Genomic DNA, 26,093 nt, shown 5'->3' with positions numbered 1-26,093 from the left:
TGCGGATATATAAAGGGAGTATCAGAAGCCTGCTGTCCAAGTTCATTACCAGTTGCTCTGGATCCTTTTCAAGTAAGTGTTAAGTATTTGAAAATCGGTTGCTCTACTACATATTAGTTTCCCACTACTATCAAAAGAAGCCAAACATAATCTCACTTCACTGTCTTTTCTGCCAGAAGCATAGAAGCCACTGATGTTTACACACAGAAGATGGTTATTCTGAAGGTTCTAGAGAATCTCATTCAATAACCCTTGCAGAAGCCAGATCACTGGTAATACACAGTAACCTTAGAAGTCTGAACACGGATGCAAATGGCTTTCCTTTCTCAGTTTCAAGGAAGTTAGTGCCTTCAGATATTTTCTCTGCTGGGAAAACCAGACATCTGTTTCTGTCAAAAGCTGTTTTAAAGATATGTTCCAAGAAGGCTTATTTTAGAGCTATATGTACATCCACGTCTACTGGCATCCCAAGAAAGTTTGATGAACCAATGAGCTGTTTCATGATGTTGATACCCAGCTCTTTAAAAACTTTAACATTCTGTTGAGTCATCAAATTGTTTAGAAGATTTTCACGGCACTTTTTCTTTATAGAATCTTATCCATAAGTCCCTGCTGATGTGTAATAGCCACGATTTTCACATTAATTGCTTCCTTCATTGTCTCACCACAATGCTGTGTTAAACCATCCAACTGCAGCATACAAGCTGCTTCCAAAATGGGAATAACTCAACCGGGCTTTCTTAAGACATCCTCCCTACATAGTAATCCAAAGGCAACCTTCAGTGCTTCTATATCAATATTCTGCTCAGGAATCTCCAAGTTCAATCATATTCAGTGGATTCTTTCCTAGGACCACTGAACATACTAGAAAAGTAGCTCAATTGACACATATTTTGTGTAAGTTCCAGTCCTGGAACATAGATCACCGTTTTCACCATTCAAAAATAATGTTTGATAAATATATTTGGATGTGCTGTTTTATTTTCACCTCGAAGGATATGGAGAAGCCCCTGCCGCCTGTCATCTTCCTCTTATCCTCATCTGTCCAAAGTGACAGAGGCAAAAGGCCCTTCTGCTCTGCTTTCTGCTGGGCTTAGGCTGGCCGCGGGTGGCACACCACTGGGATGCACAGGGAGCCCATGGGACATGGCTCCCTGATACTTTGTGGAACAGGGTTCAAGAATCCCAGAAGAGAGGGCTTCCTATCATGGCCTGTCTATACCCAGGCTCCTCCCAGCCCAGGTGCCTACACCACCACTTTCTCACTAGCAGCCCCAACCCCTCACACTACAAGCTTCCATCCTGGGTCCTGCCCCGGTGAGGGCAGGGCCACCTGCTCCCCCTCCCCCACCCTGCTTTCATAACAAAGCCAGGCTGTTGGGTGCTTAGGCTCCTGGCAATGGTTCTGTAATGTATTCTGTAGTCATCTCTGAGTCTGTTTTCTGTTGCAAAAACAAAATACCGGAGGCTACATATTTCAAAGAAAAGAGATGTATTTTAGTTTACAGTTTGGGAAGCTGAAAGTCCAAGATCAGGTGGCCCAGAAGGGCTGGTAAGGGTCTCCTTGGTTGCTTCACATCGTGGTGGAGAAGCAGAAAGGGAAATGGTCACATGTAGAAGGGGCCAAATGTGTGAGGTGAACTTGTGTAATAACCTACTCTCTTTAGAGCGAACTTAAATCTTTGAGACAGACCAGCATTGATCTCTCCTGAGCGTAGCATCCCCAATAACAACCACTTCCCACTAGGCCCTACCACATGTAGCTTTGCCTCCCCAACAGGGCCTCCCCAACAGGGACATTCAAACCATAGCAGGTTCTCCAGTTTTCTCAGCTATTTACTGAGCTACAGGACATATTTGCAATATTTGCCCTGAGCAGAACCTGGCACCAGATTAGTCATCCAGGGCTGCTCTCTCCTTCACCACTGGCTCTAAATTAATTGGGGAACAAAAAGAGGCCAGAGAGAATATCCTGCATTACAGATGAACATCCACCCATCCGTGGCCCAGTGAAACTGGTGAAAACTTGAAAAAACAAACAACTAAACAAACACACACACACACACACACACAAAAAAAAAAAAAAAACAGAGGAAAAAAAGAAAAAGACTATTTAAATCCTCAGATAACATTCCTAAGGACAAAATAGCAACAATTCACAATTGCTAAACTATGGAACCAACCTAGATGCCCTTCAACAGATGAATGGATAAAGAAAATGCAGTACATATTCACAATGGATTATTACTCTGCCTTAAAGAATGAAATTATGGCATTTATAGGTAAATGGATGGAGCAGGAGAATATCTTGTTAAGTGAAATAAGCCAATCCCCCTAAACCAAAGGCTGAATGTTTTCTCTGATTCATAAGGGGTTGGGGTAGGAAGAATGAAAGAACTTTGGTTTGGGCAGAGGGGAGTGAGGGGAAGGGAGGGGGCATGAGGGTGGGAAGGATGGTGGAATGAGACGGACATTATTATCCTATATACATGTATGACTACAACACCGGTATGACTCTGCAGCCAGAGGAATGAGAAGTTGTGCTCCATTTATGTCCAATGTGTCAAAATGCATTCTACTGTCATGCATAATTAATTGGAACAAACTAAAAAATAAAAATAAAATTTTAAAAAAAGGACTCACAGCAAATACCACCGGCACAACAAGTACTCACCCATAATCCCAGCCACTCAGGAGGCAGAGGTAGAAGGATTGCAAGTTCAAAAGCCAGCCTCAGCAACTTAGTGAGACCCTAAGCAAACTAGTGAGATCCTATCTCAAAAATAAAATACATAAAAGGCTGAGGATGTGGCTCAGTGCCCTTGGGTACAGTCCCTGGTACCTAGATAAATAAATACACAAAATAAAATAAATAAAACCAGCAAACACAGAAACAACTGTGCCAGAACACCTGTGAAATTTGGTACTATTTGAATCAAGATTACTCTCCTTCTTTCCTCCCAGTTCAGTGTGATAGAAACTCTATCCAGCCGTTCCAGCCAGTGACCCAGGGCTCCCTATCCCCAGCTCCTAGCCAAAGGGCTTTCTTCCCAGGGAAAGCTGGACTCAGCATTTTTCATTCTGCCCTTACATACCTATTGCTGAGGCTAAGCCCCAGATGAGTGCAATTAAGAAGTGGCCACTTCCTTTTTCTGTCTAAACCCCATTTTTGGAATGGAGGCTGTACTTTGGGTGCATTGTGCTCAGGATATGGGAGCATTGATTACTCTTGCCCTGTTTATGAGGTGAGGATTTCAACCAGGAGAGATAACTTTATAACCAGACCAGCCGCCCACCCCTCTCCAAGTGTGCAGCGAATACAGTCAGGGTGCCTGAGAGAAGCTTGCTGTTTTCCCCACCCCCATTAAACTTTGGCTCAGATTTTGCCTGAGTGACATAACAGTTAGCTCCTAATCTCTTCCTAAGGAACTGACTTCATTTAAACAGAGGGAAGAAGTTCAAGGTCTAAGGCATTCTCCAAGGATAGTGGAGGTTTTGGTGAAAGACAATTGGGAGGAAATCCAAGATACAGGCTGAACTCTAGGCATGCTACTTGGCAGGAGAGAACCAGGGAATAATACAAGCCATAGAAATTGTCTCCTGGGGTCTAAACTAAAATCAAACACTGCAGAAAGTATAATTTGAAAGGAGTCAGAATTTGGTTGGATTTGTTGGTAGAGTTATTTATTATGCACAGCATTGTTGAAAACAGTGGAGCAACTCTGCAATAAGCAGAGTTTAATAACTGATGAGTAATCAGGGAAAGAAGAAAAGGAACCCTACAAAAATCACTGTCATCCTGAGTGACTATGAACATACTCAAAGCTCTGCCTGAGAAATGATATCAGAGGTCTGTAAGGAGGAAATAGATTTATTAAAATAATCCAGCCAGTCAATAAACAAACAGGAAAATAATAAAAATAAACCCATGAGTAGGAAAACCCAAACCCAGAGTTGCTATCATATATATAATGTAAAAGATTCAGTTTCCTATAAAAAGGAAAAACTATGAGGCATGCAAAGGAAAAGAATAGAATGACCCATGCACTGGGAGGTAGGAGGAAGCAGATAGAGTGATCCCTCTTATCCCTGGGTGATGCATTATAAGACCGCCTAGTGGATTATTGAACTCTCTTTATAGTATAATCTTTTCATATATATATATATATATATGCCTATGATAAAGTTTAATTTTTAAATTTGACATATTATGACATTAACAACAATAACTTAAAGTAGAGAACTTATTATAATATACTACAATAAAAATTATGTAAATTTAGTCTCTCTCAAAATATCTTATGAATCAATATTTACTCTTCTTTTAATGATGTGAGATGATATGCTTACAGGTTGAGATGCAGTAAGGTGAATGACACAGGTATTGTGATGTAGTTGGATTAGTACATAGGGATTACTTGAACCCAGGTACTGTGATACTGTGACAATTGAACTAACAATCAAAATGGTTACCAAATGACTAAAATGTGGGTAGCATATACAGGATGGATACACTGAACAAAGATATTATTCGTTTCCCAGGAGGGACAGAGCAGGACAGTACAAAATTTTATTTCACTGTTCACAATGACACCTAATTTAAAACTTAATTATTTATTTTTTTAATTTTTCATTTAATATTTTCAGTGTTCAGTTGACTGTAAGTAGCAAACTGCAGGAAACAAAACTGTGAATAAGGGTGACCTGTGCTATCTATGAGAGAGAACAACCAAATGTTGTATTTATCAGAAAAAGACTTTCAAGCAGGCATTATAATCATGTTCAAAAACTAAAAGAAAAAGAAGTAAAGGAATTATGATAAATGTTGCATTGAACAAAGAATTTAAATAAGAGAATTTATTTAAAAATAAATGGAAATTATGTTGTGGCAATTATAATTAATTTTTTTTAAAAAACCCATCAAATGTATTTAATGTTAAACATGAACTAGTAGAAGAAAGAATAAGTGAACTTGAAAATAGATGAACTGAAATGGCACATAAACTGAAGAACAAGGAGAAAAAAAAAGAATGAGCAAAAAATGAGAGTCTTAAAGATTTATTCAAGAATGAATGCATTATATATGACTATCCAGTTTCCCTCAGAAAGAAAAAACTTATGAGCCATGCAGAGAAACAGAAAAGTTATGACCCATGCACTAGGGAATGAAAAGGAAAAAAAGCAAGCAAGCAACAGATACAGTAGTTCCCTTTCTCCTTGAGTGTTACATTCCAAGACCTCTAGTAGGTGCTTAAAACTGTGGAAACTTATATATATATATAAAGAGAGCTGGATAGTATCTTCTTCCTGAAGAACAGGGAGAGAGAAACACCATTAAGTTCATGAACCGTGAGAGAAAAATGACTCCTCAAATACAAGGGAAACCCAATGAGATTGACAGCTGTTTTCCTAGAAGAAGTGATGAAGGACAAGAGGTAGCTGGACAATGTATTTAAAGCACACAAAGAAAAAAACAAGTGTATGAGAATCTTCTCTCCAGTAATGCTATCTTTCAAAATTAAGGTCAAATGTACTCCCAGATAAACAAAAACTGAGAAATTTGTTCTGGCAAGCCCATTTTTACCAAAAAAAAAAAAAAAAAGGCCAGAGAAGTTTCTTAACTGGTTTTAAAATCAAGTGTATAAAATAGCATGTATGTAATGTATTACTGAGCCTATCGCATATAAGGTAATAGGTCTATGCTATATTGATCAATAATAACACAAAGGGAGCCTGTGGGAGCAAAGTTGTTTTGGGCTAAAGCAATGAATACCAATGGAAAAAGTAATTAAACAATATATTACTGGATTATGACATTAATAGATGCACTATGTATAATAACAATAAGACCACCAAAAAAAGGGGGAAAGAAAATAGAACTATATTGCACTAATTTCTACATATCACTGAAATTAAGGTAGTATTTTTTCCCACACTAACCATTAAAAAGTTTAAAATGCTAATCAGAAAATACTCCTTGAATGGCAAAAGAAAGCAGTAAAGAAGGAACAGAGGAAGAGAGAGAGAGAGAGAAGTAAAATTGTGACCTAGCCAAGAGAGAAGTAAAATTGTGACTGTTTCTTTAACCTTGGGGATCAGAGCCAATGATCACACCAGATGACATTGGACCAAAGAGGCAGGACTTGATTCAGAGGCCAGTGAAGGAAGGAACAGGAGTGTAGCTCTCAAATCAATCCTCCCCACCTCCAGTAAGCAAAAGTAGTTTATATGTCTTCTTAAAATAGGAAGGGTCAGGCTAATGTAGTTAATGCAAGTAGAAAAAAAAAACAAAAACACATCGTAGTAAAAATCCTGAACGTAGCCAGGCACGGAGGTGCACCCCTGTCATCCCAGCTCTTGGGAGGCTGAGGCAGGAGGATCACAAGTTCAAAGCCAGCCTCAGCAAAAATAAGGCACCTAGCAACTCAGCGAGACCCTGTCTCTAAATAAAATACGCAAAAAAGCTGAGGATGTGGCTTAGTGGTTGAGAGCCCCTGAGTTTAATCAAAAAAAAAAAAAATGCTGAAAGTCAAAAATAAGGAGGAAATGTGAGCAGAATATTTATAACTATTCCAGGAAGATGACACCGTATCTCTGAGAGTTTAATCACCCCTTCCTTTGACCATATTTGTTACTTCTAGGGATGCCATAGAAATTGTAAACTGCCATGGCATTAGAAGGAGGGAGCTCTACTAAGGAAAAGCATTAAAATTAAGTTTGGAGGGCAAAGACTGGTCAAGAGGACATCCAAATCAGCTTAAACCAGTTCGGTTTTGCTGAGTCCAGCATCCTGCTCAGCCTTCCCCTTTTAAGATAATGGTAGTTTCCTGTTTTCCTCAGAGACTCTTCATTGTGACATAAATCGTACATTCTTGGTGCACTGATCATGCAGAGGTGTTCAGGTCAAGAGCCAGAGACAGAAGCAAAGAGAAAGAAAAAAAGAGAGAAAAATCCATTGTAGGGCAAAGCAAAATATGACAGACTGAAATTCAAATATATCCATAATATTAAATAATTATAATATAATTATAATAAAGCAACCAACATTCAAAGATTGTCAGACTGGATTTAGAGAAAAAACAAAAAACAAACCATGATCCAAGTAGATTTTGTCTATGAGACACATTTAAGACTCAAAGATATAGGTTGAAAGTAAAAGTGTAATACATCATGTCCACAGAATAAAAAACAAAACATCACATGATTGTTTCAAACAGGCTCAGAAAATGTATTTGACAAAATCCAACAGATGCAAAAGTATGAATTGACCCTTATCTAACACATATGCAAAAATTAATTCAAAATGGACCAAAGACCTAAAAGTAAGAATAAAGACATAAAAAGTTTAGAAGAAAGCAAAGGTAAGTCTTGTTGACTTTGGATTTGGCAAAGGATCCTTGTATATAACACTAAAAGCATGAGCAACCAAAAAGAGAAATATCAATAAATTGGATTTCATCAAACTAAAAAGAATTGTGCTTTAAAGGACATCATGAAATTCTGGGTTTGGGGGTGAAATGGAGTAAATTAAATTCCATTTATGGGCTGGGGATGTGGCTCAAGTGGTAATGCACTCGTCTGGCATGTGCGGGGCGCTGGATTCGATCCTCAGCACCACATAAAAATAAAATAAAGATGTTGTGTCCACCTAAAACTGAAAAATAAATATTAAAAACCTCTCTCTCGCTTGCTCTAAAAAAAAATCCATTTATGTATAATTTTGTCAAAATGAACCCAACTACTATGTATACTTATAGTGCACTAATAAAAGGGGGGAGGGGACACACCATGAATAAAGTGAAAAGACAATCTACCAAATAGAAGAAAATATTTGCAAATTACAGATCAAATAAGGGACTTATGTATAGACTGTGTGATGAAGACTTACAACTCAATAATCAAAAGACAAATCAATTTAAAAATGGGCAGACCACTTGATTAGACACTTGTCCAAGGAAGATATACAAATGGCCCGTAAGCACATAAAAAGATGCTCAGCATTACTACTCATCAGAAAGAGTGCATATCAAATCCACAATGAGATATCCTTTCACACCCACTAGGCTAGTTAAAATCAAAATGCCGATGAGAACACATGTTGTTGGTGAGATTGTGGAAGAACGGGAGCTCTTTATATTACTCACGAGAGTATATAAATGGGGCATCCACTTTGGAAAACATTCTGGCAGTTCCTTAAAGGATTAAACATAGATATGATCCAGAAGTTCATCCCTAGATATAAACCAAAAGAAACAAATACAAATGCCCACAGAGAAACTTGGACACAGATGTTTATGGCAGCTCTCCATTCATGGTGGCTCCAAAGTGGAAACAGCCCAAATGTCCATTAACTGATGAATGAACACAATTGTCATAGCCATGTTGTTATCTATGAAAAGCATCAATGTATTGCTACATGCAAGGATTAAACTTGAAAATGGGATACTTAGTGAAAAAAAGCTGGTCAAAAAGAACTACTTATTATATGATTCCATTCATAGGAAAGTCTAGAACAGGGAAATCCACAGAGAGACAGAAAATAGATTAGTGGTTGGTTAGGGCTGAGAGGTGGGTAGGGACATAGGATTGTAGTAGCTAAAGGGCATGGCATTTCCTCTTGAGGTGGTGAAAATGTTTTATTAAAATTAAAAGATGTGGTTACACATCTTTTTTGCAAAGGTAAATGTGTTCAGAAACAACAAATTTTATGCTTCGAGTGGGTTAATTGTAAGGCAGTAAAGATGGTCAAGAGGAGACAGCTGCCTGCTCCAGCTGTTCCCAAATGTCTCATTAAGTCTGTTCTTTCAGTGTAAAAAAAGATAACACATCTTTTATTTTTGTGGTTCCGGTCAGTTTTTTAAAAAAGGAATGAGATACTTGGTCCTTCTGAGCACTATCAAACAAAGCAGGACCTTGGACATGAACAGTTAACACATTTCTTCACTTGCAAAATCTCGTACTTTCTCAGGGGATTGTTTGGATGACATTTATTTTCCGTCCTTGAGCGCTTCTGAGAAATATTTCAATCTTAGGAATTTACAGAAATGGAGTTTTGATTAGAAACTGTACTTTCCGCAGCTACATTCTGCGCTGCTCTCAGACTCTGGGAGTGCATTGTTTACAAAACACTGAATGCTCTGAGGGAAATAGCTGCTCTGCCTGGTAGGAATCGCTTCTTTGCATGTCTCTTTTCTCTGGGATCTTGTACCCTTATCTTCCTAGTAGCTTTGACTCTTATTTTGCCTCTCCAACTCTTTTAGGTTTGTAATACTCTGTTTATTTTTTCTGCCCTATTCTTCCAATGCATATTCTTCTGGGACAGGTTTTTCAAACCTCTTATTTATTTATTTTACTTTTAGGTGGACACTGTATCTTCATTTTATTTGTATGTGGTGCTGAGGATCGAACCCAGTGCCTCACGCATGCTAGGCGAGCACCCTACCACTGAGCCACAACCACAGCCCCATCCAACCTCTTGATCTGCTGTTTATTAGTTGGTAAATTCCTTGAAGGAACATTCAGGAAGAAGTGTTGGGGTCCTTTCAACGGGTTTTCTTCTCTCAGAACTGCTGGATTCGCAAGTGTCTTCCAATGCTCTCAAATTATGTGTTGTTTGTTTTTAGTTTGGTTTTTGTTTTAATCCAGATTTTCTGATAATTCTCAGCTAGACAAGTTTTTATGTTATAAGAATTATACAGGAAGGCCTTTTTATTTTGAAAGCAAAAATTAACTTTTCATTTTGAAAGAGAAAGTCAATTTATAAATTAACTGGGGGACATTGAATAATTAAGTGTTGCTGATTTTTCTTGAGGATTTGATACAACTCTGTAATTAAACCTCCTCACTCTTGGATAGTTATCCTGTCAACCAAGGATAGTACTCTGGCACCTTTTTAAAACAGATGTTCCCTAATTTGTGTCCTCTTTAAGTATTCAAATTCCTAATTTATTATGATAATTTATTTTCAAGAAATCTTATCTTTTATTCATAATTTCAATTTTATTTTCAGATAATTAGGCAAGCATTTCTAATAGTTTTTCTAAATTCCCCATACTATGTTTCCTATTTCTATTTTTTCATGTTTATATTTTCTCATTTTTATTTATTCATCTTGGTAATGGTTTGTTTCTCTTATTTTACTAAAAATATTGTATTGTATTTATCTTTTTCACATGTTTTCTAATCCATTAGCATTTTTATTTATTTTTATTTTTTGCCTTTCCCTTCAGTCTTCATTCAATTTGTTACTATTCTTTGCCAACTTGTCTTCTGATCTCTAATAATTTGTTGCTAAACACATATAAAAATTACAGATTAAAATGGGATACTTTTCTGGGTACTACATTGGAAAAGAAACATTAGTATAGATCATCAATTGATAAATTTTGTGCATAGATACCCAAATTATTACATATGAAAATATCCTCTGACTAGAAATTCTATCTTTAGATCTTACTTTAAAGAAAAAACCAACACCACATGAAAGATTCAGTTAAATCAAAACTATTTATTTCAGACTTGTTTAAAAGAGGGAAACACAGAAATAATTGCAAAATGTTTAAGGAAATGAAGCTGCATCTATAAAATGGAATATCAAGAAGCCAATAAAAATGTTGCAGAAGAATATTTATTAAAATGGGGCTGGAGCCGTGGCTCAGGGGGTAGAGCACTTACCTGGCATGTGTGAGGCCCTGGGTTTGATCCTCAGCAGCGCATATAAACAAATAAAATAAAACATTCATTGACAACTAAAAAAAAAATCTTTAAAAAAATGGCAACACAATCACAATATATCATAAGATGATTATGAAGGATTAAAAACAGTATTTCATATTTAAAATTCAACTTTATCAGCATAACAATTTGACATATTTATGAGAGAACAATGATGTTTTGGTACATGCATACATTGTATAATGATCAAATTAGTATGTCTATCAGCTTAAATATTCACCATTTATTAGAACATTTAAAATCCTCTATCCTAGCTATGAAAATATATGATGCATTGTTGCTAACTATAGTCACCCTACTGTGGAATAAAGCACCAGAGCTTATTCTTATATCTAAGCTGCACTTGTAGACCAAGCTCTCTTCATTCCTGTCCCTCCCCACCCTCCCCAGGCTCTGATAATTTCTATGAGATTATTATTAATCTTTTTAGATTATACATATGAGTGAGGTCATGCAGTATTTCAATGTAATTCTTCTTATTTTGCCTAAACTCACCATGCTTTTGTTGATTATCTACAATACTGCAATGAGTTTAGTGTATCCAACTTTGACCAAGCTACACTCCCTGGGAGACACAGCACTTCTCTAAATGGGATTGTAACAGAAATCAGAGTTTTAGTAGAGTCATGGATCTCTAGTCACATGTGAAAAACAATAAAATCCTTAGGTCACTTTAAAAAAAAGTTTATTTGTGAACATATTCTCTTCCCTTTTAAGAACTTTTAGATATGGTTCCTTCTTACAAATCTCCCATGGAATCCACAGAAGGTACTCCTGAGTATTGCTGATGAATCTTGATTCTTAACTTTGATGTTCAACCTGCTCAGGTGGCTGGACTGTGTCCGTGTTGTGTGTGTGTGTGTGTGTGTGTGTATTGAACTTGAAAATGTGGTATGAGCTCAGTCTCTTTAGTATAATAAAAATGTCAGTTTATTTTATTGATGACTATGTGGAAGTAGTCATTTTCTATACATTTGGCAGTTTCACATCATGCACTTCTTTGTAAGTGACACTTCACATTCACTTCTTTGCAAGTGACTTCTGTGAATTGCAAGACAATTCACCATAGATGGGAACTATTGATTTCACATGATTGATAATGCCTTTTGGATTACATCACTCATGATGTAGTTTGTGAATTCCAAAATTTAAATCTTCAAGTTTAGAGTTTCAAGAGATATTATTTGGGGGATTTTACTGGTCCTCTTTTTTTTAATTTTTGAAATTCCAAATGAAGACAAAAGCAATGTAAGAATTTAAATGCCTAAGTTTTATTAACACATCACAGATTTAGAATATAAAATTTTCAACATGTGGATTCATCTTATCCAGGTGTGTAGGTTCAAGTGTTGAAGGGGTCTGGCAATCACCTTGAGACATCCTCCTAATTAGTTACAACCTAAATCTCTGAGAAATATATGGCAAATCCACATTTCAGACGAATTCCAGCCAAGAAACATTTCCTAATTGGCCATTATGGTGTTGAATAAAGAGTGATTCCATCTACGTTTTGTTCTTCTGGACTCCATTAGGTATTTCCCAGGATAATTCTATTGCTCTGCTAAATTATGAAAAACAGCAGAAGCAAAATCTGGAGTATTTTTGTGATACATGTAGCACCGTCTAAATTCATCCTCTTCATCCAAAAGCAGATAAATGCTTTTCATTTTAGCTCCTGAAGCATTGGAAAAGCTTTCATTACCTATGTAGATGGGTGATATGGGTCTGAACAGTTGAAATTATAGGTGTTTAGATTTTTCACAACTGAGAGGTAATTCAAGAAGGCATTATTTACAATTTATGGGATTCAAGATATTTTGAGCCAGGAAATTCCCTTTGGCCAATAACGTGGAGGGATCATTTGCTCCCTTGTTCTTCTTACCTGACTTGAAACTCATAAACTCAAGATTTTGAATAAAATTCATTATCTTAATTTCTCCTTCCCCAACTATTCTTTTGCACTAAGTACAAGATGTTTTTCTTGGGGGCTAAAATGAACCAAATTACTGTTTCTATCTCTAGATCCCAGGGCAGAAGGACCCAGAGTGCCATCCTTGGCTTTAGTGGCTGGTCATTGACCAGGAAGCACCTGAGAGTGTTCGGAATTTCTTCCTTTCATCTTTGGAGCCTGTTGGTCCCGCTGCACTTATATGCATTAAGAGACATACTTATTCACAGACTGGGAAGCATTAAGGGGGCGGGAGTCTGGTATGCAAGTTTGCTTACACTCAAAGTCTTTTTAACCATGCTTTCAGATGAAGTCACAGATGAGCAGAGAGAACAGGATTGATCCTCCACAAGGACTGAAAGGAAAGCCTCATTCTGGGCTTCATCTAGTTCCATGAGGGTTGGAACATTCAGCGACCTGTCTAAGCAAAGAAAAAAAAAGTGGCTTCTTAATGATTTCTCTGACTTAGGGATAAAGTGTCCTTGGTGTTCATAAAATTAATCCCATCGTTGTATCCACAATTACAACAATGGTGTTTCCTTTTTTATTTCCCAGTTTTTAATAGACTGTTTTTAGGAACATATTTATCTTGCCATTAAAATCCATGAAGACTGGGCTGGGGATGTGGCTCAAGCGGTAGCGCGCTCGCCTGGCATGCGTGCGGCCTGGGTTCAATCCTTAGCACCACATACAAACAAAGATGTTGTGTCCGCCGAAAACTAAAAAATAAATATTAAAATGCTCTCTCTCTCTCTCTAAAAGAAAAAAAAAATCCATGAAGACCCTGGAGGCAGCTCTAGGTGAACTGGAGGTTAGAGCCTGGGGTTCAGGCATCCTGCATTCAAATTACAGCTCTTTCACTGACTGACTGTCCAAGTTCAGCATAACCAACCTTTCTAAGATGATGAAAGTATCTGTATCACAGAGTTGGGTATTGTTTGACATAATACTGGCAAATAGCAAGTGCCTAATATATGTTAGTTATTATTATTGTTGTTGTTGTTTTCATTAGAACCAGTTTGTCTTTGAGGATTTAAATTCTTTCATTTCAGTCCTTTAACTCTCTTCTCCTTGTTTCTACCAGCTCTGACTCACCCTTACAGCTTGATGACAACTGAAAGATGCATAATTAGGCAATTTTTGTACTCTGTACATGATAGAAATATTATACAATCATTCCACGCATTAAATCATTTAATCATTGATCATTTCATGTTGTAAAGTGTAATATTACTAAAATGTAATTGGTTAGTGTTTTAGTCAGTTTTTGAGTCACCGTGACCAAAAGATCTGCCAAGAACAATTTAGAGGAGTAAAAGTTACTTTGACTCATGGTCTCAGAGGTTTAGTCTATGGTTGGCCGACTCTGTATCTCTAGGCATGAAAACAGAGCAGAACATCATGGAGGAAGGGAAGCACCTCAGGACATGGCAGTCAGAAAGCAGAGAGCTCTGCTCACCAGGGACAAAATATCCATCCCAAAAAGCATGCCTCCAGTGATCTACTTCCTCCAGCCACACCATACCTGCTTACAGTTACCACCCAGTTAATCCACATCAGTAGAGGATTAGGTTCTTACTCCCAGCATCTAATCATCTCACCTCTGAACATTCTTGCACTGTCTCACACATGAGCTTTTGGGGGACACCTCATATCTAAACCATAACAGCTAAGGTTGGGCAGAATAAACAGCCACATTGTTTATAAACTAATGTTAATTTATTTGTTCATTTGTTAATTATGCACAATAAAGACCCTCTGGAAGATGACCAAAATGACAGCATAGTTCTTCCTTTAAGAAGTTTACAGCATTGGGGATGCAGTTTTTGTGGAGCAGTTCCCTAGCGTGTGTAAAATCCTGGGTTCAATCCTCAGCACTGAAAGAAAAAGGAAGGAGAAGCAAGAGAAGTTTATAAACTTGTTGTAGATAGTGCTTTAGACTGCTGAGAATGTATTGGTGTAATAAAGGGGTCATATAACATCAGTCAGAGAACCAGCAATACTTGAGTTTTGCCTATAAAGCTCTCTATTCACAAAATAAAATGTGCGAGATTTATCACAGCATTATATCATCTTCCTTTGCAGCTCATTTTATCATGTAGAATGGCTCATCATCTCATTGGCAATTGATAGACCTTAGTGTTACAGACCTGGGGCCTTCAGAGACCCTGAGGCCAAGTGAAGACCCCTCTGTCAAACCCTGATTCTTGTGATCAAGTCAGAAAGATTTCAGACAGGTCGGTCAGAATAATAAGAGTTTATTGAAGGAATAGGGAAAGGGAAAGGGGATACTCTCAAGGGAGAGAGTGGGTTCTCTCAGAGAGGAGAGGGACAATGTGCCTGTCTTGCACTCAACTTTCGTTGAGGATCCCGCAGAAGTTTCCAGAGAGTCTCTTGACTTTTGACTGACAGCAGGATGACCTCAGACATTCATGTCCCTACTGCCATGAATGTCACTCTATGTCACCTTGGCCCATGCTGACTGGTTCTAACTGGATTCTTAAATTCACCATGAATTCTTACATATTTTATGGTGAAGAAGAATTACTCTTAACTCCCTGAGTTTCAGGATCTAGTCTGTGAAAAGGGTCACAAATATCTCCCCCTTCAGAGTAACTCATGTTCCTCTTATCAACATTATTTCTGGCCTGCGTTTCTCCTGCACATAACAGGTAGTTTGCTAAGGAATGTCGTATAGCCTGTTCACTTAGGTCAGGCAAAGCTGCAGGTAAATTGCTGTTTTGGAAAAGAAACCATGTGGGGTTCAGCACAGTGGACTCATTTTAAAGAATTATTCCCTTAGCCTCATTTTCCCACCACTTACATATGTCTGTCCCCTATCATTACCACATGCTCCACCTTGGAGCAGATTCATACATGCACCTGAGAGCCCAGAAGATTGCTCCAAGCATATGCTGCATGCATGTCAATAGCTTGCTTACATTTCGCACAACAGCAGTTTTCCTAATGAGTGAAATTTCTGCTAGAACCCAAACCAAAAATTATTCTTGCATATCACATTTCAGGCAGAGCCCCTTTCTGATGTCTGGCTCCTGCAAAGCTCATGGGACAGTTTTACCTTTCTCTAGATAGTCATAACATAGTCATAACATCTTACCCTTTTTTCTGTCCAGATGTGAGTTAGATGCTTGTTCTTTTGCTCCTCAAATGGCAGGGGAATATCAAGTTGTCCCAGTGCTTCTTATGAAGCAGAAGGTTAATTAATTACAGTGTCCCCAATCACCTGTGGTGGGAATCCGAGGGGAAACAGTTGGAATCGGCAGGATGGAGAAGATTCAGGACATTCAAGTGAGATTCAGCATGGACTTAATTCAGGCATGCATATCATGGAGGTCCTATAAGTATACTCACAAGCCCAGATTCACTAACTGGAAAATAACAGGGAACCTTAGGGAAGCATGTGGGTTTAGTTGTTTAGAAATGTGCTTGAATTAAAAAGATAATGTAGATCTTAGTTTTCAATCATTCCTCCTTCCTCCCTTTTCCTTTGCTAGTTCAGGATTCCTATTTCTGCCAACTAGTATCAGTAAGAACTGAGGAGGGCCCATACTGCGCAATTCTTCTCAGAGCCCCAGAGGAGTAGAATGGGAAGAGACTTGTAAGGAGGGGGATGACAGAGAGTGGACAAAGAATCTCATTTTTGTTGTGGAAGGAAATGTCTAAGAAAACAAGGCTCATGGAGATGACCTCCATGACCAAACAACAAATTAGATCTCCATGATAATGATTTTTTTCTCCACTTCAAGGCACAAGAAACTATATATAATTTTTTTTTTAATTTAGGGGGAAAAGGAGAGGTAATGATCTCCAATAAATGTATGTACAACAATGTCAATCTTATAACTACTTGTCAAATACAACCTAAAGAAATAAACATAACCACAAATATCAAATTTCAGATTTTAGTCCATGTGTCTTAAATTGGTCTCTAGATATAAAAGTTACTCTCACTTTTCAGTGTACCAAAGAAAAGTTTGCTGTTGTAAAATTTTATTTTTCCTTTCCTCTTGCTCTTTTCTCCCATAATCTCTTACATAATCTGCCCTTTGTGTGGGAGAATATACCAGAGGTTTGTAATGAAGAGAATGAAAACAGGTTTTGCAAGAAGAAATGTTGTTGAGGTCTTGTTTTTCTTCTTTCTTTCTTTCTTTCTCTTTCTTTTTTTTTTCTTACAACTTTCTTGGAATGGGAGGTAGGAGGGTCACTCTGAGGTTGTAAGGTGCCTGCATAAAACACTACAACATATATTTCAGACTGAGTTGGGGGAACCTGAAATTACAAAACTTAAAGACTGTTCTCAGGGAGCTTTAGAGATTTCCAATGGTAAGGGAGGTTGGGTCCAAAGAACTAGGACCAATTGAACACACCCAGCTGTTCCCCAAATGCCACTTGCAATATCTTTCTAAAAATGAAGTGTTAAGACATGGAGAGGAGAAAAGAGATGACTGCCCCCCTTTTTGTTGCTATATAAGGAAGCTTCAGTCATCTGTCGTAGGTGGGTTACAAATATTTGAAGGAATTAGTTGACCTCTGTTTTGTGCATAAATACAGATGGCAGAGAAACTTCAGAGCAGTCTCAAATGGTCTAGATCTGCACTCTTCCCTCATAGCCACTAGCCACACGTAGCCATTCTGAAAAGTGGCTCATCTGTCTGTGGAGTTGACTATTTAAATTTATTTAGTTATAATTAATTTGCATTCGCTTAAGTACATTATTTTGTTTTTTAAAAATATGTTTAAATGAAAATAGTTCCGATATATGGGGTTAAAGTATATTTTTGAAATTAATTTTGTATTTTTTGAAAATAAATAAATAAACATTTTGTGTTTTTTGAAAATAAATTTATCGAGTGTATGAGTCGATTTTTCCAGTTAATTACCAAGTAGTATTCTATTGTCAGAGTATCACATGTTTATTTACTCATCCATTAATAAGCATTTTAAAGTCATTTCTAGTTTGGAGCTATCACACAGCCGCTTTGAATATTAATACACGAGTTTTTGCAGAAGCATCATTTCCTTTTATCTTAGGTAAATACTTAGGAATAAAATAGTTGAATCCTATGGCAGGTATAAGCTTGACATTTTAGGAAACTGTCACACTGATTGCAGAAGCAGTTATACCACTTACTATCACTGTTGACAATGTCTAAGGACTCCAGTTCTTATATATCCTTGCTAGCATTTGGTTAGTCTCAATTTTAGCCATTCTAATAATTGTATAGTATTATGTCACTGTGATTTTAATTCTCATCCCCGACTAACTAATAAGGTCGGATCTTTTGTTGTTATTGATATGCTTATCTGAAACCAGAATATCTTTAGTGAATTGCCTGTTCAAATCATTTTTTCTCATTTCTTAATAAAGTTTTTTTCTTATTATGGAATTTTGAGATTTATTTATATATCCCAATTGAAGTCCTTTGTTGGATATTGACTCCATAATTATTTTCCTACTCTGTGATTTTTCTTCCTACTTTTCTAGTAGTGTATTTGAGAGAACAAAAGTTTTAAATTTTAGTAAAATCAAGTTTACCAAATTAAAAAAAAAATTGTATGGATTACCTTTTTGTTGTTTGCATCTAAGAAATCTTTGCCAAGTACAAAGTCACAAAAAATTTCTCCTGTGTTTTCTTCCGGAGTTCTGATCTTTCCATTTAGATTTATAATCTATTTTGGGCTGGGTTTTGTCTCTGGCAGGGGAATGAATCAAAAGTATATCATCCATGCGTGTTTTGCATATGGATATCCATTGTCCCAGAACTATTTGTTGGAAAGAGTCTCATCTCCACAAAACTTTCTTTGTGTCTGTTAAAAATCAGTTATTCATTTATGTTCAAATCTGTTTTTGGTCTTGTTATTCTGTTATTTTGATCTACTTGTCTATCCTGATGCCAAAATATAAAGATGAATAATATAGCTTTATAATAAGTCTTGAATTTAGACTAGTCATCTCCACCCAACTTTGTACTTTTGTTTCAAAATTCTTTTGGCTATTCCATGTCTTTTGTGACATTTAGAATTAAATGACATTTAAAATCAGCTTGGCAAATTCTACAAACTTTGTAGGAATTTCGATTAATATTGAGTTGGACTTGGAGATCAATTTGGGGATAACTGATATCTTGATAAAAATCGAACCTTCTGATCTATGAAGGAAGATCTTTCTCTAGGTCTTTTATTTTTTCTGGATGATGTGTTGAATTTTTATTTTAGAGTTTTTACACATATTTCTATCCCTAAGTATTTCATATTTTTGATGATATTATAAATGGCATTGATTTTTGAATTTTTATTTTGTACGCATTTGCGTCAGTATATGAAATTATAACTTAATTTTGCCTATTGATCTTGTATTCTGCCACTTTGCTAATTATGGTAGCTGTTTTAGATTTCATCAGGTTTTCTGTCTAGATCATGGTGTTATCTATGAATAAACACTGCCTTATTTCATTTCAAATCTTGATACCTTTGTTTCTTTTTTGGTCTTATTGTAATGGCTAGACCCTCTAGTAGAATGTTGAATAGAAGTTATGAATATATATATCCTCGGCTTGTTTTTGGTCATGGTAGGAAAGTATTCAGTCTCTCACCATTAAGTTCAGTAGTGTTGACTAGTACATTATATGTCTTTCCCAGGAGTTCTTTATCAGGTTGAGGAGATTTCCTCTATTCCTGTTTTGGTAAAGGTAAAGGGCTGGCTTTCTCTCTCTCTCTCTCTCTCTCTCCCCACCCCATTCCTTCCTTTTTTTCTTTTTCTTTCTTGTAATGGGGATTCAACCCAGGGACACTGTACCACTGAGCTTCATCCCCAGTCTTTCTTTACTTTTTATTTTGAGATAGGGTCTCACTAAGTTGCTGAGGCTGGCCTCCAACTTGTGACTCTGCTGCCTTAGCCTTGGGAGTCACTGGGATTGTAGGTGTGTACCACCCGTGCCTGCCTAAGAGGTTTTGTTGTTATTGTTTTAAAACCAGGAATCAGTGGTGGATTTTGTCAAATGCTTTTTTTTTTTTTCTTCTACAATGACTAAGATGATTACATGTTATTTTCATTTGTTAATTTGAAGAACTATATTGATGGATTACAAACGTTAAGCCCATCCTGCACTCTTGGAATAAACTCCACTTGGTTATGGTGTATTATCCTTGCTATGTACTGTTGGACTTGATTAGTTAACATTTTATGTATTTTATGTTTATGTACATGAGGAACATTGGACTATAGTCTTCTTGTCTTATAATTTATGTCTAGTTTTGATATCAGCTGGTTTCAAGGAAAGAGTTGAGAACGTTCTTCTGTGATTTTCTGAATTGTCATACAAATAGTATTATTGTCTCTTATACAGTTTTTAAGTGTATCCCTTTGTATAGTTTTTTTTATGAGGGGTCTCTTTGGGTATTAAAATGCACATATGTGATTTATTATAACCTACTGATGTCAACATTTTACCACTGAAATATGAAAACTTTATTTCCAGCTAGGCCCTTATACCTTCACCATTTAAAAATTTTGAGTATCAGATGATATTATAATTTTTGTTCAGGTTATAAAAAATGATTTACAAAACTCATGATAAGAAGGATAATATATTATATAGAGCCATATTTTTATTATTGTTTTTTCTTTGTTTTTGGTCATCCAAGATTTTTTTTAATCATTTCCTTTCTGTTTACAAAATTCCCTTTAGCCATTTTATAAGTGAAGATCTTGTAGTGACAATTTTTTGAAATTTCCCTTTGTCTAAGAATGTCTTCATTTCCCCTTCACTGCTGATAATTTTGCCAGATACAGAATTTGTGGCTGATAACTCTCTTCTTTCAGCATTTGAGTAATGTTGCTACTTCCTTCTGCCCCCTGTGGTTTCAGATGAGAAATCTAACTCAAATTGGTGTTTTCCTATAGTGGAAGCGTTCTTTCTTTCTGGATGTTTTCAAGATATTTTTTCTTTGATTTTTAAAAGAGTTTCATTAGAATATATTTTGGCATGGATTGTTTTGTTTTTATATTATTGGTAGTTTGCTTAGCTTTTTGAATCTATGCCTTTTGCCAAATTGGGAAATTTTCTTATTTATTTGTTTACTTACTTATTTATGGTCCATTATAATTGCACGTAAGAGTGGGATTCATTATGCCATATTCACTCATGCACAAACATAATTTGCTCTATCTCCTTCCTAATCTGGGAATTTTTCATTCATTTTGTTTTCTTCAAAGAGTTTTTTAGTTTTTTCTCTTTCTCTTCTCCTTACATGATTCCAGTGATATAAATATTGGAACTTTTGCATTGTTCCACAGGTATCTGAGGTTCTTCTTGTTCGCGTTTTCAATATATTTGAAGTCTATTTTCTCTGTGTTGTTCAGATTGCGTGAAATCTATTGTTTCATCTTCAAATTCAATGATGCTCTCCTCTGTCATTTCCACTCCATTACTGAAACGATTAGCAGGGTTTTTATTTCTGTCATTGCACATTTTTCAGCTCTATAATTCCATGTTTTTTTTTTCTTTTCCACTATTTCTGATTAATGAGATTTTTCTTCTTGTTTTTATTCAAAAGCATTTGTAATGGCTTACTGAAACATTTCTATGGGTTCTTTAAAATTTTTCTTAGATAATTCCAGCCTCTGAGTTATCTCCTTCTTAGTAACAATTGTCTTTTCTCATTTAACTTGTGATTTTCCTAGTTGTTGGTAGAACAGGAAGTTGTTTTTTTTTCCATATTATCCTGGACATAAAATTAGAAAACTCTAATTTTTCATTTTTTTTTTTAAACAGGAAGTCACACTTAATGTTTAGCACTTATGTCTCCGCCTATTTCTGTGAACTGTGGGTCCAGTAACAATTTAATTTCCACAGACTGTGTGATGCTTATTTTGCTCTGCTCTGTTTAGCTGATGCTATGGCTACTGCTGGTCCCTGCTCAGTCCCCTTGAGGGGGTGGTTGGAGCTTCCCCAGACTGGGTCTCCTGGCATCCATGAGACAAAGAAGGCTTCCTGACCAGGTGCTTGGTGTGTGTGGGGAATCCCCTTTTGTGACCATGCCTGGCCATTCGGGGTCTCTTGGTTAGTGGGGGGGCAGGGTGAGTCTCAGGTCTGGGGTGGGAGGTCGATGCTTCTTGAGCAGGGCAATTTGTTATGCACATTTGTTTTTCTCTTTGGTTGTGTACTGTCTCTGGGGTGGGAAAGAGAGTTCTCCAGGCCAGCAGGGAAGAATGGCTTCCCCTGGCTGCTGATGGCTGGGGGTGGAGGTTTCTAATCAGTTCCCTTTTTATATCTGCTAGAATGGCCTGATGTGGTTATTGGGGCTTCCTTTTCATTTGGGGGGAAATGCTGGGCCCAAATGGCCTTTCTCCTGTGAAGGGATCAGGGCAGGAGGTCTCCTGGGCCACGCTCCACTATGTTCCTCCAGTTCTAGGCTGCCAACCAAACTCACCTTTCTCTTTCCACCTATCAGGATTCTCCTTTGGTTGTCCAATGTGTTGTCTCCCATGGTCCATAGTTTTAGTGGGGAGGAATGTGGCCAGAGACATCCACACCATTTTGTCACAACAAAAGCCATTATCTTTTATAGAGAAATATCCTTATTCATCTCCTCACAATTTCTGGTGAGTTTTTTTTTTTTAATCTTTTTATAGCTCTATTTTTCACATGGCCTCATTGTTTCCTGACCAAAGTCTTTCCTTTGACATTTCTTGTCACGTAGTTTGGCTATAGATGAATTCTTTCCATCTTTAAGAGTCTTCATTTTATTTTTATTTTGAAGGGTGAATTTTCCTTTTCAAAAGGACTAAGTTAACAGTTTTGGTACGTTAACGATATTATCTTTTTGTCTACAAATCCATCTGTCCAACTCTGTCTGTGTAGCTCTAGGTAACATATTTCTCCACCTGAGTGGATCCCAGCTGATTTTTCAAAACACTGGTTTTGCTCAATGTGATTATGATATATGTGACTTGTAGTTTTGTTTTGATGTCTTGTGTTTAGGCTTGTTGAGCTTTTTGGAATTATGGTCTTACAGTTTTCAACAATTTGCCAAAAGAGAATAATGGGTTGGGGTGGCATATTCTGAAAAATTTTCAGTCCTGCTCATTTCAGTTACAAAATGATAATACCATCTGTTAACTCTTAAAAACTCAGAACGAGAGGGTTCCATAGAAAGTAGTATACAACAAGGAAAAATGCTTTCCCTCCACCCTTCTATGTTCTCTGGTTGGGTCATGAATTAAATTATCATAAAACAAATCAATGGGAGAAAAAATTTAATTACATGTATATACATGTAATTTCACAAAAATATAAGACTCAAAGAAGGACCAGGTAATTAAAACTTACCTAGAATCCCAAGCTAAAGAAAATAATACATATGTGAGGCTCCTGGGTTGTGGTTTCTATAGATTAGGAAGAGGAAGTTAACGATGAATTTAAATGACCTTGTTTTGTAGATAAAAGTCTCTAATGATAAAAGTTGTCTCACAACCGTGTTCTTCCTATTATAGACACCTTTTCTTCCTTTTGGATGTAAATTTCCTTTGTCAGGAGGAGTTTTTCCAGAATTATTCCTGTCTGTGGTTTCTCAAATAAATCAGCTCAAAATAAGCAATATGCCAAAAGAGAATAATGGGTTGGGGTGGTATATTCTGTTGTCTTGTAGTTATATTTTAAGGTCAAGTATCTTGAACCCCATCAGAAGATAGTAAATTTACCACCTTCCCTATAACTGTAAATATTTTATTAAGTAAGGTGCACATTTTTATATGCATTTTAGTAGATTTTTCAAAATGATTAGCTCTTTCTATATTCAAAGTGAAATTAATTTTACCTTCTTTAAGTATGATTAAGAAGATAACTTGTCTTTCAGTGAAGAAATTTTTAACAGGACAAAAATATTGTTCCTTACTCATACTTCACTGAAATAGTGTAAATTGCTATAATTCCTATAAAAGCCCATTTCACTAAAGTTACCAAAATTAAAAATGCTATCCCCTTGGTACAGTATTTCCAAATTAGGAAGAGTTATTTGATCTGTGCAAGATAAGGTAGCATGTATAAGAAATGATGTGGAATTAAATCTAGCAGCAGCAAATAAGTCAAAGGAATATATATGTCTATTAATAGAAGACTAGTTAAATAAGTTGTACTCTGTCCACACAATGGCACCACTATTTAGCTCTAAAAAAAAAAGAAAATAAAGCTCTTTCTGTATTGACATGGGGAGGGAACTAAAATATGCTATTATGTTAAATATAATATTTGGATCATTATGTTCTTTGGTGAAGAAAAGGGAAATCAGTTTCACAGTCTATCATTGTACATCTATCATTTGTAAATGCAGAGAACATTTCTGGAAAAAAAAATGTCAATAGGGGACTTGGATAACTGGAGGGATGCTTACTTTGCATGTGAGCCCTTTCATACCCTTTGAATTTTGTGCCATGCCTGAATTTCTTATTCAAAGCTACAAATAAACCCGTAACAAACAGATAAGCTATGTGATATGGATGATTTACAAAGCAGTTAACAGAAAATCAACTATATTTTCTCAAATTCTGCCTTCAAAGGAAAAAAAAAAAAGATCAGTTTTCCAAAGCCTCTATTTGTCATCTGAAGACAGTTAAAGCTGACCCAATTCCTTCATCTCAGTTGAGAGCACTCTGTTTGGAATTAGTAGCCCAGGTGCAAGAGAACTTGATTAGACTTCAATAAAAATGGCTCCTATTGCATTGAGCTCTTTACTGTTGCAAATCTTGCTGCCATATTTAAGTTCACATCTTAGGTGCTGTTACATCTAACATATATAAGAAATACTACCTTAGAATTACTGCACTGTTGATCCAGCACTTGAACTAATATCGTTAAATTGACCTTCATAAGGACTATACCAGTTTACTGCAATCAGTGAAGTATGAACAGGTTCTAACATTTTCATCTTGTACCCCAAATTTCTTACTCTAGCCAAGCGTGGTGTCATGTACCTATAGGACCAGCTACTCGGGATGCTGAGGTGGGGAGATTGCTTAAGTCCAGGAGTTTGAGGCCAGCCTGGGTAGCACAGTGACACCCCTTCTCAAGACAAACAAACACTCTCTCACTCTAAGACATCAAATTCTCTTCCTACTCATACTTAGAGGAAGTAAATTCATTTCACTTTAATCCCGAGAAAAAGATATTTTTCTCCCATACAAATCTTATCTTACTTGTGTGCTGGAATGAAAGAATTCCAGAAATTCTCTATATTTTTATGAAAAAAAGCATTTGGAAGGATATCAGAGTTGTCCCACCAGGAAGTGCTGCACAAAGGTGGCTGTCTGATGTGAGCTATGGGTCCCTTGGACATCCTGGACTGGCACAACATTCAGGTGGGCACAGAAGTACTGGTGACTTCTAGGTAGGAATCAGTGGGGGACGTTGGAAAAAAGAAAAGAGTTGAGCTAACTGGTTCAAACCATTGTGACATTTTGGGGATGAAGTTGAGAGAAGCGTAAGAAAAGAAACTTTAAAACAGTGATGGATTGTGAGAAAACAGGGGAAGAGAGGGATTTAAAACATGGGATTGTACGTTTATTCTCCCTTGATGATTCTTCACATAAATATTCAAATTTTTAATGACTCTTGGATGCTGCACTTTTCCCTGAGCTGGAACCACATTAAAACTCCAGAATTTATTCAAGTTACAACTATCCTATGAAAATGTTGGGCTGTGATCTCTCACGGCCTTTAGGGTCCTTATGACACTCTAAGATGAGGCTCTTAATGCTGTCTTGGATTTCATAATCATTCATTCTTTTCCTCCAGAGGAGCTGAACAGACTACAGCAGTTGTCTCTTTCCTAGGCTATTAAAGCATGGTATCCAACCTTCCCCTTACACAAAAACCTCCTGTGACTAAGTCCTTACCATGCTTCAGAGGCTATCATAATTCACTTTCTGTTGCTATAACAAAATAACTGATGTAAGGGTAAAAGAAATTGAAGTTAAAGCGTAAAAGTTAAAGGGTAAAAGACCGGGTGTTGTAAAGTTTCTACGCTGCAAGGTCTGAGTTAAAATGTAAAGGATTAGGTATTGTTAGGTTTCTATGCTACCTGCAAAACCTGAAATTTCTGTAGCTGTTAAGACAATGCTTGGAACTGCCCAGTAAATATTTCCCCTGACTACTTGGTTGTTTAATAACTGAAGGGCTCTGTGTAACTGGTCACGTAGTCATTTAGGCCCTAAAACCAATCAGTTTGAATGTGTACCCGTTCAGAAATGACCTATCACTCCCGCCTGACCTGTTCCCACCAATGAATGAGTTGTTGTTTGATTTTCCCACGGTGTATAATGATTTGTTAAAAGAAACTGTGATGTATGTAAAATCCCCGCCCTCCCCCCAAAAAAAGTGTACTTAAGCAGTGC

At 36.8% G+C, this 26,093-nt stretch overlaps 1 pseudogene; it reads right to left on the bottom strand.

Annotated features, from left to right (window-relative positions):
- Nucleotides 1-157: 157 nt before the first annotated feature.
- LOC107159498 lies at nt 158-22,192 on the bottom strand (annotated as a pseudogene).
- Between the last annotated feature and the right edge of the window lie 3,901 nt (nt 22,193-26,093).

The sequence above is a fragment of the Marmota marmota genome, unplaced genomic scaffold (assembly GCF_001458135.2).
Source record: "Marmota marmota marmota unplaced genomic scaffold, marMar, whole genome shotgun sequence".
Classification (NCBI taxonomy): Eukaryota; Metazoa; Chordata; class Mammalia; order Rodentia; family Sciuridae; genus Marmota; species Marmota marmota.
This window is presented reverse-complemented; position numbering and strand designations above follow the sequence as displayed.